This window comes from Nerophis ophidion, linkage group LG11 (genome assembly GCF_033978795.1).
Source record: "Nerophis ophidion isolate RoL-2023_Sa linkage group LG11, RoL_Noph_v1.0, whole genome shotgun sequence".
In the NCBI taxonomy this organism is placed as follows: domain Eukaryota; kingdom Metazoa; phylum Chordata; class Actinopteri; order Syngnathiformes; family Syngnathidae; genus Nerophis; species Nerophis ophidion.
In genome coordinates, this window is record NC_084621.1 from 37,634,731 (window position 1) to 37,649,628 (window position 14,898).

The window sequence follows — 14,898 nt, forward strand, 5'->3', positions numbered from 1 at the left end:
ATTCTTTTGTAATTCTCAAGTGTGCAGAAAGCCATAGGTGCATTTTAGTTGAATTTTAGATTTTGTATTCATTATTAATTTATTATGCATTTAAAGATATGTGCATGTATAATTAGTTGCAGTGTTTCTCATACATTCATTTATATAAAGCGGTCTGCCACAAATACATTTGGTGCTGCCGATTGCCCTCGCTCATAAACAACAGATTATAAGTGGACTGTGTGCGATCGTAACTTATCGTTCCAACTCTGTACAGTAAACAACTTATGTGGTCACATCTATAAAAGCTTGCATACCCACAAAACAAGGGTCAAAAAGTTTCATAAGTTGTTTTCCACGCAAAGTATGTGATCTATAATAACACAACCACTCATTGGAATTAATAGTTTTCGTTTTCTGCAGACTTTTAGGCAGTAGTTCTCACAAAGTTTTAAAGATGTGACACCTGGTCTGACAGAGAATGTGTTGCCAACTTAACAAGGATGTTGCTATATTAAACCTTGTGCAAGGTTAAGATTGACTTTACACACTTACTCTTAGGATCCAAATGGAAACCAGTCATTAAAGTGTAATAAGTTTTTACTTTCAAAATTGAAATTTTATAATTTATTTACATTTTTAAACATTTTCTACATTGGGAAATTCAAAATATATGCAATATTTTCAAAATAAGTTACAGAACCGAATATTTGAGGTTGGGTAATTACAGCCTTCAATATGTCAAAAAGTCATGATAAAGTTGACTTTGAGACAGTAGACAAGTAGACAAAAAAAAGCTAGAATGAGAGCGAAAGCAGGTAAGACTTGGTTGTATTTATTGTCCTTTAATACATACATGCCATGTTATATACAGTTTAACTGCCCAATTTGTATTGCATCTCAGCGGTTTAATAGTAGTTAAACTTGTTAATGCTAATCAAGGCTCTGAGAATTATGTTCATGTTTTTTGCCATTAGCTGGTGATTAAAGAGTGCAATTACACCAAAACTATATATTCTTGTTTTTCAATCAGCAGGAATAAGAATAATTTGTTTTTTTATAGTAATTTAAGGTTACAGGTAATTTAATAATAGCAGTTATAATGGGAGTTTTTAAGAAAAAGTGTGTATAGTTTGTTTACATCCTATTCTAACAAGGTTTTGATCAAAACCACAATGCAATTTCATGGAAAAAAAGTATTTGGAAAACTCCCAAGTGAAATTTCAGACTGATAACCTTCAAACTGAAATATCATATCACATTGGTATGTAATGCACGTTTTGGGCCCTCGGGGTGTACAATGTTTAAGCGTGTATAATTCAGCGTTTCCTGTACATAGTGGCACCCCACCAAGCCGCCATACCTTAAAACTGAGTTTTTTTTGCGTGAAAACAAATTGAAGTAATACATTGTATTAATTTGTATGTATATAGCTAATTATTTGCGAACTATTGACTAGTGATACAACGAAAATCGGGCCGCCAAAAAAGACTTTGATCACCGAAATATCGCTGCTGAAACCGGATGTTGTGATCACGTAGGCAAGACTCACACGAATGTCTACAGCGGATGCTGGATGTATGCAATGTGGACGTACTTTAACATATCCGAGATATACCCGCGACACAGATTTACAACATGAGGACAGTGGCGGCTTTTAGGAAGAGAAAGGCTGCAGCAAACCAAGTGTGACGTCAGGCTCGCTGCAGCGCTCGCTGTTTCTTGCAGACATTGAGCGACAGAAGCAAAAAGTCTGTAAACACGAGCCTCCAATAACACCAGAAAAAGATGCTATATTTATTGCTGATCGTTTCAATAATGAAAATGTCACTAAAATAATTGGAGAGGTCTCTACAAACTTGAAAAATTCTCAACAAAGTACATTGTAGTATACCGGTAAGCAGCGACAATTAAAAATAGAGCAAAATGATAAAATATAAGAAATTAACTATGTAAATACTAATTACTAATAAGTTAACACAGATTTGTTTTTAAATGTATGTAGACATTTATTTAAGCTTGTTTAAAGAAAATACATGCGTCAAAACAGATTATGTTAATTATATGATGACATCATATTGACCTCGGTCCTACATCCCCATCGCATGTTGGCAATTTGGGGAAAACCTTGAAAGTAACCCTTGAGAATCTGAGTACTTTTCTGGTGTTACTGGACACTTTAACACGGAAACACTAATTACTTACCCCCAACCTTTCCATCCCCCGCCACACACACACATTTAGCTTGCAGTTTTGTGGAAAACAATAGATTTTATCTGTGCGTATCCAGAAGATAAAGCCCCAACCATCCATTAATGGAAATGGATTGCTTTCACTGTAGCTGATTGACAGTCCCATACAATGCAATAGCTACTACATAGACATGATGTTGAAAACGTTTTTTATTGAACCAACTGAACCTGGTGTAGACATGCAAATATGCATTTATGTACAATAAACAAACTGAGCGATCAAATTATCTCTTTTGGGGGAAATAGGCAGTGTCACAAAACGCTTCTCTGCATCCTCAAACTGGCAAATTGTCACATGTCAGGATGTCGTGAGGCGTGCCATCAACAGTGGAAAACCACATCATCACTTCACCAGAGTGTAAAAATAATTGGGGCCTTTTCAGGAGATGGTAATCTTCAGTTTACTGCTGCACTTCACACACACTCATTAACAGTATGTTTTTGCAAGGCTTACCATGTCAACATATAAAAACCGCATTCGGTTGTTGCCGTCAGTGGCACAGTAGTGGCTTGTTATCGTAAGGAGGACTTATGAACATCCATTCATTTTCTACCGCTTATTCCTTTTGGGACACAGGCACTAATTGGTTGTTACTCTACCCACTGGGGAACTAACAGCTGTTTGGCCCACTGCTGGTTATAGTGATCAGAGCAGGGAGGAGAAACCTAAACAACACAAAGATGTAGGCCCTGTCTACATTAAGCCAGATAACTCCTTAAACAAATAGTTATTTAGCCTAAGCCCCGTGTCAGCCACACTAACCCAATCGTTTAAGGTTCCCCTACTTGGATAATTTTTTACACGGGTAAGTGCGCAGTCTATTTCTTGAATCTGCGGCTCGACTTATTGATCATTTACAAACTGAGTTCAGAGAGGAAGTTACGTCAGAAAGAATTCGCCCCACACAGGAAGTGACGTCAGAAAGCCACAGCCTGCATCATAATAAGCGGTATCGTAACTTGGAGATAACGACTGGAAAGATGGAGGCGAGTCATCCAGACATGCTTGTGTTTCTCCTTCTTCTACATGTACAATGCTTGAGGAAATCCCACATGAATACCTTAAGAGAAAAAAAACGCACGATTGCAGCTATTTCGGATGCAACACAGCAATGTTGAGCGGCGGTTTTGGATAAGCTCTGGAAGAACGTCAGCCTGGTGTGATATGTTTGTCAAAAAGTGTATGTTGTGTCCAGGTCAGCTGTGATTCTGGGGGGGGGGGGTGAAGAAAAAAAAATAGAAGATTAAAATAAAATTAAAAAATCGGTCTTAGCCTAGGCCCTGGAGAGGGGGTGCAGACTGAGGCCAAGGGAAAAAAAAAACTAAAAAAAACAACAACTCATAGCCATAGTACACATCCCTCTTCCATGTGTGTAAGAGGGAAACATCAAACATCAAAGAACACAGAGGACATTAAAGACATTAAAGCAGCAGATACAACCAGACACTTCTACATACAGCTATGAATAAAAAGTAAAAGAAACATATACACTGTGGTGGCCTCTGCGGTGTTCCGCGCCATTGTCCGCTGGGGAGGAGGGAGCATGGCCAGAGACGGGAGCAGACCCATCAAAGCAACCAAGACAGCCGACTCCACTCTCGGCCAGTGTCCAGTCCGCATGGATGAGCGAGGATACGTCCAAGGTGACTGAGGTGTCCGACACCTGCTCACCCAGCCAAGACACCGCAAAGCCTCTCCGTCCCAGTAGCTCAGTGCTAGCTCCACAGTCCTGTCCCCTCATCCGCATCTCCTCCAGTACATCCAAACAGACTCTAGTGTAGCAGAGACCCTGCAGCTGGTCTCCATGGCCAAAAGGCTCCCGGGAGGCAGATCCAGAAGTCCACAAAAAAAGCACCACAGAGGTCACGAAAGTGCCACACCTTGTCACACAGTCCCAAAGGGTCCCGGACCAAAATGCCAAAAAATATAATAACACATGAAAACAAGAGGGAAACACAAAAGGATGACACAAGAGCACAGAGCTCCTGCGTACAGCAGCCACTACAGCAGCGCCATCTTGGAAAAAATGAGATGAGACGTTCATGAACGAATCAAGTCTTTGGAACGGCTCTTTGCGTAAACAATGAAAATGGATTTGCAGAAATCTGCCCTCCAAATTAAATTCTGTACATTATTATTGCATTACTTCATAAAATTACTGCAGTTCTTAGTTGATTTGGTATACAGGTGAAGCTCCAAAAAAATAAATATCATGTTAAAATTGTTGTTTTTTGACAAGGCCAAGCACCGACTAAATTGATTTTATTTCATTTCAGTGGGTGACGCTGTTTTGCAATACAAGTTTTTCGAGGTATGAGTTGCATCAACAAAACGAATTAAAATTGTATCCCGAGGTAGTACGGTAGCATAAGTATTGGATCGATATTAGTATGATAAGATCTGTATTGTACAGTTCTCTTCTAAGTTTAGTTTCGTAAATATCTGTTTTTTTGTTGTTTTGTTTGTTCTGTTACATTTTTACTATTGTGTGTATGTTGTTATATTGTTTACAGAAAGTCATTTGAAAATGGAGGGCTTTCGGTGCAAAAAGGATTCGCAACTACAAACCCCGTTTCCATATGAGTTGGGAAATGATGTTAGATGTAAATATAAACGGAATACAATGATTTGCAAATCATTATCAACCCATATTCAGTTGAATATGCTACAAAGACAACATAATTGATGTTCAAACTGATATATTTTTTTTTTTTTGCAAATAATCATTAACTTTAGAATTTGATGTCAGAAACACATGACATAGAAGTTGGGAAAGGTGGCAATAAGTACTGATAAAATTGAGGAATGCTCATCAAACACTTATTTGGAACATCCCACAGTTGTGCAGGCTAATTGGGAACAGGTGGGTGCCATGATTGTGTATAAAAACAGGTGCCATGATTGTGTATAAAAACAGTTTCCCAAAAAATGCTCAGTCTTTCACAAGAAAGAATGGGGCGAGGTACACTCCTTTGTCCACAACTGCGTGAGCAAAGAGTCAAACAGTTTAAGAACAACGATTCTCAACGTGCAATTGCAAGGAATTTAGGGATTTCAACATCAATGGTCTACAATATCATCAAAAGATTCAGAGAATCTGGAAAAATCACTCCACATAAGCGGCATGGCCGGAAACCAACATTGAATGAGCGTGACCTTCGATCCCTCGGACGGCACTGTATCAAAAACCGACATCAATCTCTAAAGGATAGCACCACACATGGGTTCAGGAACACTTCAGAAAACCACTGTCACTAAATACAGTTTGTCGCTACATCTGTATGTGCAAGTTAAAGCTCTACAATGCAAAGCGAAAACCATTTATCAACAACATCCAGAAACCCCGCCGGCTTCTCTGGGCCCGAGATCATCTAAGATGGACTGATGCAAAGTGGAAAAGTGTTCTGTGGTCTAATGAGTCCACATATCAAATTGTTTTTGGAAATATTTGACATTGTGTCATCCGGACCAAAGGCAAAGCGAACCATCCAGACTGTTATCGACGCAAAATTCAAAATCCCGCATCTGTGATGGTATGTAGGTACATTAGTGCCCAAGGCATGGGTAACTTACACATCTGTGAAGTCACCATTAATGCTGAAAGGTACATACAGGTTTTGGAACAACATATGCTGCCATCTAAGCGCCGTCTATTTCATGCATGCCCCTGCTTATTTCAGCAAGATAATGCCAAGCCACATTTAGCATGTGTTATAACAGCGTGGCTTCATAAAAAAAGAGTGCGGGTACTTTCCTGGCCCACCTGTAGTCCAGACCTGTCTCCCATCGAAAATGTGTGGATCATTATGAAGCGTAAAATACGACAGCGGAGACCCCGGACTGTTGAACGACTGAAGCTCTACATAAATTTTTTAATAATTTCACAGTATCATGTTAGACCCACTCGACATCCATTGCTTTCGGCCCTTAAAGGGTGGGGGGTTGCCCACATATGCGGTCCTCTCCAAGGTTTCTCATAGTCATCATTGTCACCGAAGTCCCACCGGGAGTGAGTTTTCCTTGCCCTTATGTGTGCTCTACCAAGGATGTCCTAGTGGTTTGTGTTGTGGTTTGTGCAGCCGTTTGAGACACTAGTGATTTAGGGCTATATAAATAATCATTGATTGATTGATTGATTGATTGATAAAACAACAATGGGAATTCATTCTACTTTCAAAGCTTCAACAATTAGTTTCCTCAGTTCCCAAACGTTTATTGAGTGTTGTTAAAAGAAAAGTTGATGTAACACAGTGGTGAACATGTCCTTTCTCAACTACTTCGGCATGTGTTGCAGCCATGAAATTCTAAGTTAATTATTATTTGCAAAAAAAAAAAAAGTTTATGAGTTTGAACATCAATTATCTTGTCTTTGTAGTGCATTCAACTGAATATGGGTTGAAAAGAATTTGCAAATTATTGTATTATGTTAATATTTACATCTAACACAATTTCCCAACTCATATGGAAACAGGGTTTGTATTAACAGGAAATGAACAAGTAGATTATTAAGAGTCTCAAGAGGGATAATATCAGTACAACTGTTGGTGTGTTAGCATTATCACGGTCAGTACGTCACACGTAAAACGAGGATAGATTCATATATTGGTGGTGTCTACACCAAGAGTAATATCAGTATGTGATTGAACTAGAGTGATACGATTTTTTTTTCTCTCAAAATATTTGTTGTTGTTGTTGTTTTCTTAATGTTTACAAACTCAGGGAATAATGCCCGGGACACATGAGGACTTTGAGGGCTAAACCCAAATAATTTAAACAAAGTAGTAGATGTTAGTTTTTGATTGTGTTTAATTATTGTGTACTATTGACTCTGTTTTGCTCAAACAATTGTATGTAATAAAAAAAAAAAGGAACTAGTTAAAATATTGTGTTAATATTGGTAAACCGTTGATAGCACTCACCATAAATATACTGAAAATGTACAGTTAATACATGTGATCAATAACGTTATTGGTATTGGCTGATATGACTCATGGACCATCTGAATATGGCAGCATAAAACCCTGATCAGAACATCCCTAGTTTTTGGTCAATGGTATTAAGTTGGTACCAGATTGATACCAATATTAAGTAACCACATGACCTGCTCAGCAATTGCAAGACTTGTGCTGTATGGCCCTATGTGGAACCTCTTTTAAGCCAAGGTCTCACACGGATACAGTATGTAAAGGCACCAATCAGCAACATCTCGACCTATTGTGCTTATCAATGTGGCAGTTCAGCACAGCACTGCCTCCCTTTCTGCTATGATTTATTCATCCACTTTCTATTGATCACGCCAGCGCTGCGCCAGGTCTGTCACACCATCATCCAAGAGGGAGCCCTTTCATCTCATCCAACATTGCCACTTCCTAGGCTTTCATCAGGGTGACGGTCAAATTAGACGTCAGCGTTTTCCACCTCAAGAGCTTTCACTTAAGGACCTGACAATGATGTGTGGTAACTTGGCAAGAACTACGACACCTGCCCTTGAGCCATAAGGATTGGACATTTTCACCAGCTTTGGCCGCCATGGAAACACCAGCAAGGCAGAAAGAGACTGTAAAAACCTTTGACTACAGTCTGTTTCTTTATTCTGAGACCTTTCAGCAGATCGTACCCAGCTAATGATCTCAGCTTAGATGGCGTAATGTCTTTTTAAGCCGCACTAACTAAATTGACAAAAGCTGAAAGCCCTCTATTACATTCTGCACTGGATGTTGGAGATGTTTCTACGTCCTTCCACTAACTCCACCGTCTGCCAAAGGGACTGACAGGCCCAACAGGCTTTTAGGCATCATTAAGATGTGAGTCACAGGACTAAACATCTCATGGATGAGACCCTGCAGTGAGGAAATGGAGTCATGTTTCCAAAAATGACAGCATTTAAGTGACTAGCAGCACCCGCTGCACTATAATTAAGCAAATATACTTTGGTACTGTATAATCATACTTGATTTCCTTATATCAGCCTCTCCCAGACTTCATACAAAATCATAGCTGTGATAGCAGAGAAAGCATGAATTGGCCTGTAACTTGCAAAATGGGCCCCATTCTGTCTTGTTTGTGCCTAATTGTTTTTTTTTGTTTTTTTTTTACACACTTGAGGTTAAGCATGTTTGTCATTCGTATTCTCCAATCTAGCCTGCGAAAAACAGCCACCTCTAAGTTAGGCAAAATTGCTCAAGTTGTGAATGAAGGCAGGCGGACTTATTACTAATGAGGCAGACTATGCCGTGACTATGCAGCGTATGGAGCATGGAGTTTTACTAACACTTGTAAATGTCAGTAAAAAATCATGGAAAAGACAACATTTTAAATTCGAAAAGTCCCTAACAATCCAAACAGTTCTCGTCATGTAAACGTGTATTTTGTTTGTTTGCACTTGAACACAGCTTCTTTTTTTTGCTGAATGGTAAATGAGTTGTACTTGTATTGCGCTTTTCTACCTTTTTTTTTAAGGAACTCAAAGCGCTTTGACACTATTTCCACATTCACCCATTCACACACACACATTGACACATTCAAACACTGATGGCGGGCGCTGCCATGCACGGCGCTAACCAAGACCCATCAGGAGAAAGGGTGAAGTGTCTTGCTCAAGGACACAACAACGTGACTAGGATGGTAGAAGGTGGAGATTGAACTAGTAACCCTCAGATTGCTGGCACGGCCACTCTCCCAACTTCGCCAGTTGGCCATTCCCAACTTGAATGTGAATTATCAATCAATCAATCAATCAATCAATCAATCAATCAATCAATCAATCAATCAATCAATCAATCAATCAATCAAAGTTTAGTTATATAGCCCTAAATCACGAGTGTCTCAAAGGGCTGCACAAGCCACAATGACATCCTCAGCTTAGATTCCACATCATGGTAAGAAAAAACTAAACCCAATGGGATGACAATGAGAAACCTTGGAGGGGACCGCAGATGTGGGGACCCTCCCTACCCCCTAGGCGACCGGTGCAATGGGTGTCGAGTGGATCTATCATAATAGTGTGAGAGTTATTATAATTATAATCCGTAGATTAAACGGGAACTGCATTTTTATTTTTCAATATTGCCTATCATTCGGAACCCCTGTGTAAGACAATAATAGGCGGTATGGCTCGGTTGGTAGAGTGTCCGTGCCAGCAACTTGAGGGCTGCAGGTTCGATTCCCGCTTCCGCCATCCTAGTCACTGCCGTTGTGTCCTTGGGCAAGACACTTTACCCACGTGCTCCCAGTGCCACCCACACTGGTTTAAATGTAACTTAGATATTGTGTTTCACTATGTAAAGCGCTTTGAGTCACTAGAGAAAAGCGCTATATAAATATGATAATTCAATAATTCAAATATTTTTCTTTTTTTATGCATTCTAATATGTAAAACACGGTAACTACAAGTGGCTAACAATATAGCCAATGGGAGTAATCTATTCCACTCATAAAGTCCTCTAAAAAACATCCAAAAACCAACAACAATACTCCATTTATAACTTTTGACCTGGAAATGAACAAATATTAGCAATATTTTAACTATAACTGCTAATACCGAGGAACTACTTTTGATCACAGAGAGGTAACTCGCTTATGCAGCTACAGTATTGAAATAGTAAGCTGCTGCATCGCCTCTGAGTTGGTAAATGTGAATTGTAAATTATAAATCATGCCTCTCACTTAGGGGTGTAACGGTAAATGTATTTGTATTGAACCATTTTGGTACGGCGGTTCCGGTTCAAGTTTCAACACGAACATATGAAGTAGCCGCCTAAGCTAAAGTCTTAACAAGCTGCTCCGCTCCATTCTGCCTCTGTCTCCTACACAGCACGCAGCATTGTCCCACCCACACAACCATCTGATTGGTTACATACATAGCGGTAACAGCCAATCAGCAGTGCGTATTCAGAGCGGTAACAACCAATCAGCAGTGCGTTTTCAGAGCCCATGTAGTCAGCGCTTCAGCGTCGAGCAGATAGGTGTTTAGCAAGTGAGCAGCGGAATCTCCCCAAATTATAATAAACACCTCCCAGTCAACGTTCTAGAAACTGCAGCTCAGCTCGCTCGCAGTCCTGGGTTGAGGTGAAGGCTAATTAACTTTTAGCGTAACGTTAGCTCATTTTGCGGTGTGTGTGTTAGCTCATTGTGCGGTGTGTATGCTATTGATATAATAATGTAACTGCATCACTAAGCCTACATGAACTCCATGGTGTTCAGGGATGAATAGTCTCTCCTATTGCTATTGTGCTATTTTTTTCAGCTATAGTTACATTAATCATTAGTAATGTAGCAGCCTAGTTTGAATGGCAGGGTCCCTGCTATCACATGTTGATAAAAATATAACATTTACATAATAAAAATCAACTACAGGCTTCCCAAATGCTGTAATAAATCAAGCATGATGAGTTGACTTGAAACTGTTAAATGTTGCACTTTTTATATGTAGAAGAAAAGTTTTGTCATTTTATTTAATCTGAGCAACAAGTTGAGGCAGTTTAATGTTGATTAACGCGGGCAGAATTATTCTAGTGTTCCCAATGTTAAAAGGACAAAGCCATTGTTTACAAAATTGGTAAATAAATAACCAAAAAATTAATATTTTGTTGTTTTCTTACTGTACCGAAAATGAACCGAAACGTAACCTCTAAACCTAGGTACGTACCGAACTAAAATTTTTGTGTACCGTTACACCCCAAAACTTTTTTTTATTATATCAACATAAAAAACACAATATACACTTACAATTAGTGCACCAACCACAAAAACCTCCCTTTTCCATGACAAAAACGTACCTTTTTCATGACAAAGAAAAAAAAAAAAAAAAGGACCCCCCCCTGGGCCGCAGGACAAATTATTAAGCGTTGACCGGTTTGCGGATACAAAAAGGTTGGGGACCACTGATGTAGACCACAAGGAAGTGTTTTAAATGTAGAAAAAAAAAAAACATAATATGATGCCTTTAGGGCAGCACGGTGACAGAGGGGTTAGTGCGTCTGTTCACAATACAAAGGGCCTAAATAGTCTTAGGTTCAATTCCTGGCTCGGGATCTTTCTGTGTGGAGTTTGCATGTCCTCCCCGTGACTGCGTGGGTTCCCTCCGGGTACTCCCGCTTCCTCCCACTTCCAGAGACATGCACCTGGAGATAGGTTGATTGGCAACACTAAATTGGCCCTAGTGTGTGAATGTGAGTGTGAATGTTGTCTGTCTATCTGTGTTGGCCCTGCGATGAGGTGGCGACTTGTCCAGGGTGTACTCCGCCTTCCGCCCGATTGTAGCTGAAACAGGCACCAGCGCCCCCCGTGACTCAAAGGGAATAAGCGATAGAAAATGGATGGATGGATGGATGGATGATGCCTGTAAGGCTTTTTACACCCACAGCGTGCAGTTGCGCACCTTTTTTCATGTAAGCACCTGGTAGGATACGGTTCTTAGAGAATCTGATGTGTGGCGACATCAGCAATTCCCAATTGCCATTAAAATAATAAAAAAATAAAAAAAACTTCTGATTTTTGGTATTTTCTACATAGTTAAGGGAATTTTGTGTCCTGTCAATCCCAGTTTAAACAATCTTTGCTCACACTGTGTAAAACCCCTGTGTATTGATTAAAGAATGTCTTTTAATCGGATTACGTTATGAATCCGTACCATGTGCGACATAACAGCTTGAAAGAAAATCAATGGTGATTAAATCATCGCCACACTACTGCTGGAAGCGCAGATGTCTAAAACTTTCAATCGCTTCAACCTTGACGTGAATAAATGTGAGGCAGCGTTGTGTGAACACCTTATCACTGCATGCACAGACCCCGTCTTTGACAGGTCATCTTTCTGCAAACAAAGCTCCCCCTATTGTTGTTAATTGTTGTTCGTCTTCGCCGTGCTGATGGCCACACATTCATCGGGATAAAGTCACAAGCCTCCGCTTAATTTAGTGTGACTTTTCTCTTGCAAGATGTGCCCTAAGGCCAGCTAACAGTGATCCTTCTCGTCGCAATGCAATCTTTAAAAACAGTCTTGCACTCATAGCCACCATGGTAAATTCACTGCATTCAATAAAAGCAACACCTTCTAAGAATAATAGCACAGTGACTTTGAAAGACAATCTATATTTCTCAAAAGGACAGAGATGCAAAAAGACGAGAAAAAGGTATTGACACAGTAATTAGTTTTTTTTCATGACACAACATATTTTAGTTCCACTTTTTTCCCCTTATTGTGTCATATTTTCTTGTTGTGTGCCAGCAAAGCTATATTACAATGCTTTATATCTATTGCTCTTCCTAAGTTCAGATGGTGTAAGAAGCAGATACTCTTCAACCAGAGATAAACGCACTTCATATTACAAAAAGAAAAGGAACAGCTTTAATGAGGTTGCATCTGGGCTGAAGTGTAGCTCAGGGAAACACGGGCGATTTCAAAGGCCGACAAGTAATTCTCATTTTCTCTGTCAAAGGTGAACACAGTGGGCAAATTGCCTTTTCATTAAAACCAGGGCAATTAGGTTGGTCTAAAAAAATATGCATATTTTCAATTCCGCTTTTCAGAGTAAAAGAAAGAATGCCAGCTTAAGTCAACATCGACATATACGGTCGACTGCTTTTCATGACATGAGATTTCAGAGCCAAAGGGGTCCTTTCTATGAAAAACGTATCTGTTTATGTTGAAATGAGTTGTAGAGTCTTTGAGTTTTTACTTGCCCGGATCTGAGTGTAGATTTGGGGATGCCGTTGTGAGTTTGTGAGGCCCTTTGAGACACTAGTTTTTTGGGCTATGCATTAGAAACAAACACTTTTATTCACCAACTTTTCGGTTTATAAACCTTTAGATTGCGCCGAGTATGCCTCAGTGTGTGAACCCCTAATTCATTCATTAATTTGTGTGCCGCTGGAAGCCTTAGGGGGCTCCCATTTTGATGACATCCTTTTCTGCGCAGTACAAAACACACAGGTCACAACCATTTTGCAGAGGCAGGCCACTTCTCAGTGCTTTGGCGTCTCAGTGTTTCTTTTCTCGCCATTTACCAAGTTTTGTCTATTTTGCTTGGTCAATATGGGTTTAAAATGGACACAAACCAACCTGAAAAGGAGGAGGGAATTGCTGTGGACTTAAGAGATAGGAGTGAACCCCTTTAAGAAGACAACTCACTAAAATCCAACCACCATCATTAAAGTTGTATATACATGATGTAAGTATATATGTAATGTAGTAACCGGCACATTTATAATAACATTTATCGTTTACTTATTTAGCTCATTTTAAGTATACACGGCACATTAATTTAAAAAACGCATCACAACGTTGGCTTTTTTCCCAACTTCATCACTAATGACTACTTTTGCAGACTTCATGAGAGCCGACAAACATCATAAAACATGTCTTACTGTACAACGTCTGCTGTCATTAGAATGTAGATTACTAGGATGTTCATATACTCCCATTTATATAAAGAATGACCATAATCTTCACAAAAAGGGGGAGGGGGGGCAAAACGTCTTTTCGTGTCATTCTCGCCATTCCTGGGTCTAAATTGGCCGTCAAAGTGTACCAACTTGTCAGATTATATCCTTGTTCTACGCACTGTCTGCAGGTTAACTATCACAACATCAACGCAACAGTAACTCGGTCAAAGCTAATATTTTAAAATTACTCATACTGTACTGAATTACTGTTACAATTCAAGACGGGAGAACAGGAGCAATACCGCTCACTCTACCACGACTTTTGTTGTAGACCATGGACAAGCTTGTTTTCCAATTTAAATGGCAGAATACCTGTATAATGCACTTTAATCGTTGTCCTGGGCAAACTGATGAGTTAATTGCACAATTTAACAATCCAAAATGCCAGATTTGCCATTTTTTGAGCTATACCACAAAGAAAGACATATATATATATATATATATATATATATATATATATATATATATATATATATATATATATATATATATATATATATATATATATATATAAATGATAAATGGGTTGTACTTGTATAGCGCTTTTCTACATTCAAGGTACTCAAAGTGCTTTGACACTACTTCCACATTTACCCATTCACACACTGATGGAGGGAGCTGCCATGCAAGGCGCCAACCAGCACCCATCAGGAGCAATGGTGAAGTGTCTTGCTCAGGACACAACGGACGTGACGAGGTTGGTACTAGGTGGGATTTGAACCAGGGACCCTCGGGTTGCGCACGGCCACTCTACCACTGCGCCACGCCGTCCAATATATATATATATATATATATATATATATATATATATATGTATATATATATATATATATATATATATATATATATATATATATATATATATATATATACATATATATATACTGTATATTTATATACATATATGTATATAAATATACAGTACATATATATATAAATATACAGTATATATACATATACTGTATATTTATATATTATATATATATATATATATATATATATATATATATATATATATATATATATATATATATACATATATACATACACACACATATATACATACACATATATATATATATATATATATACATATATATATAGTTGTATTAATTATAGCCATGGCCAAAAACTAGAATTACTATATAAATAAATGGGTTGTACTTCTATAGTGCTTTTCTACCTTCAAGGTATTCAAAGCGCTTTGACACTACTTCCACA

At 38.8% G+C, this 14,898-nt stretch overlaps 1 protein-coding gene across 2 annotated transcripts in view; it reads right to left on the reverse strand.

The window, feature by feature from the left end:
- osbpl3b (oxysterol binding protein-like 3b) overlaps window positions 1-14,898 on the reverse strand; it is a 109,018-nt gene that overhangs the window by 63,991 nt on the left and 30,129 nt on the right. The gene's annotated exons all lie outside the window — the stretch shown is intronic.